The sequence below is a fragment of the Ursus arctos genome, unplaced genomic scaffold (assembly GCF_023065955.2).
Source record: "Ursus arctos isolate Adak ecotype North America unplaced genomic scaffold, UrsArc2.0 scaffold_83, whole genome shotgun sequence".
Classification (NCBI taxonomy): Eukaryota; Metazoa; Chordata; class Mammalia; order Carnivora; family Ursidae; genus Ursus; species Ursus arctos.
In genome coordinates this window covers 14890-17500 of record NW_026623104.1, presented here as the reverse complement: position 1 = coordinate 17500, position 2611 = coordinate 14890, and positions in this window count along the sequence as shown.

Genomic DNA, 2611 nt, shown 5'->3' with positions numbered 1-2611 from the left:
TCCCCCCCCCCCACCCTCAACCTCACCCTGACCCTCACCCCGGCTCTCTTCACCATTCTCCCCCAACAGCCTCTGATCTGTTTGCTCCCTCCCTCTAGGATTGGGCTATTCCGTCTGGCTCTTTCCTACCCATGGGATCCCAAGGCATTATGTCACCCTGGCTGTCTGGTTCCTTTCACTTAGCGTCATGTTTTGGGGGGGCTCACCCATGTGTTTGCATGGATCCGCGCTTTGCTCCTTTGTACGGCGTCTTCGTTTTCCACGATGAGCCATGAAGATGAGTGGAACGACTGAATGATTTTCCCCTGACCCTTTCTCTTAAAACTGGAAGCGGTGGAAAAATAGTATCCTCTCCGGGGACAGAAGTCCTAGCACCATCAGCAGATGCTGTGAGAAAGTGTTTTGCACGCTCTCACGTTGCCGCCTTCTTCCTTGGAAAAGGATTCACGGGCTATCCTGTACCCCTCGAGGCCATACAGATCTCATGCTCCTCAGTGGCTGTGGTCGTGTGTGTTGGATCGCGTGGCGCCCCCCCCCCCCCCCCACGGAGAGCTACCGCCGCTTCATCTTCCTAGGCTCGTCCAGGAGTGAAATGAACAGCAGAGCGCTTTTCCCGACAGGCGGGCCCAAGCCGTTGACTGGGAAGGTTTCAAAGCCGTTCCCAGATGCTGCACATCTGGCCGGAAAGGAGGCAGGCTGTGAGGTTTGGGGTAGGGTGCTGCCTCTGTCCTTCCGCCATCCGTCGCCGTCACTGTGGAAAGCTATTTGTCGTGGAGGTGTGGCTTGCCATAGACATCCTGCCAGGGGCCGTGGGGCTTTTCGAGCTTTTCATTATTATCATTTTTGGTGGTGGTGGTGGTGGTGGTGGTGGTGGTGGTGGTGGTGGTGCTGCTGCTGCTGCTGCTGCTGCTGCTGCTGCTGCTGCTGCTGCTGCTGGTTCACGTAAACTCTACACCCAACGTGGGGCTCGAACTCAGGACTCTGAGATCAAGAGTCAGCGCGCTCTACAGAGAGCCAGCCAGGTGCCCCTGAGCTTTTCGTAACCTACGGAGAGCACAGGTTTCGTGCCCCACCCCACCACCCCCCCATCCCCACCCCCGCCCCCCCACCCCCGCCTTACGTACCTGTGCACGGACTCGGTTTGGCCATAGCCTCGCCTCGGGTGCCCTTCAATGTTTCCAAACGTCGGCACTGCCCACCCTTTCCCCCCCAACCCCCCCCCCGCCCCTTCCCAGAAGAACTCACCTAGCTCGAGAGTTTCCGGGTTGCCTGGACACCTGAAATTGTGGGGAGAGTGGCGTTCCTGGAGAGGGGGCATGGAACACGGAAGCTCTGCCCCCAAGAGGACTGAAGGACGGAACCGGACTAGATCGGTTTCAAAGTCTTCCTTAGCATCCGTGCCGAATACATTCCGATGGCAGGGGCCTTCCCAACAGCTTTTGGTGTGCCCGACGCACGGAAGACCGTATCCTGCCGATCTTGTGACATGTCTGCAGAGAAAGAGTGTCGGCCTCTCGGAAAATAGAAGCCGTGAATGCAGACTGCAAGGTGGAAGAATTGGATTCCATGAAATAAGGGACCCTTTAGGGAAGACCGTGCCCATCTATCGGGGTTTTGTGGGTTTGCGTTTTGTCATCACTGATGTGAAAGCATCTTCTTAGCCATCGGGAGGGAAACCTCCACGAATTCGTACATTCACGTCACACGGGGTTTGTGGGATTCGGTGGATCTGAGATCCACCCGGAGAATTCTGGCTCCTTGCCACGGAGCTGGCTGCTCTGTGCCTTTAAAAAGGAATCCTGCCTTGAATTTGAATTCGGACGGGAACGTGATCGACAACCTTTTCATGCGGGGTTGGCCAATTAAATTTGCACTGTCTTACAAAGCAGAGATGGTGAAGGGTCATCCAAGTCCATTCTGGAAGTCAAGAGCTTTGGTATCAAGAGCCTGAAAAACGCATCTTCCCCTTCTTTTGGACGAATCCAATTCTAGGGGTCGATTCAAAGGAAATCATGTTTTAGACGCTAACACGTCAAGCTTACTTTTACAAAAATGTGCGTCGTGGCATAGGGTTTAGGAATCCCTCGTGGGAGACTGACAACCGTACCTCCCTTACCTCCTGGCACGTGTGCACCCTCACGTCATGTGCCTTCGATGCTCCTGCTATCTGGAGGTAGGCTCGATTGCTCTGTCCCCTGGTTTTGGACTGGGTCTTGGGACTTGTCTTGACCAAAAGAATAGACTAGAAGTGAAATTTTACTAGTTGCACAGCCACAGCTGAAGAGGTGGTCCGGAAGCGTGCTTGACCCTCTTGGCAGGCCGTCCCGAGACCTTCACGGAAGAGAGCCAGTCTAGCTGACTGGGCCATGAGAGGCATCGACAAGAGAGGCAACCCGGTGCTCGGCCAGCACCGACTGCAGACTTGGGAATGTGGCCAAGTTGCACCTTCAAACTCAGTTGACCCTCCAGCTGAAGGCCACTGCTGGAGTGAGCCCGGGGTACACCGGTAGAAACCACGTGGCCACCCAAGGCAAGCACCAGGAAATGATAAAGAGATGTTGTTTCAAGCCATTGCGGTGTTAGGGTGATACACCCTGAGGATCAGATCGCT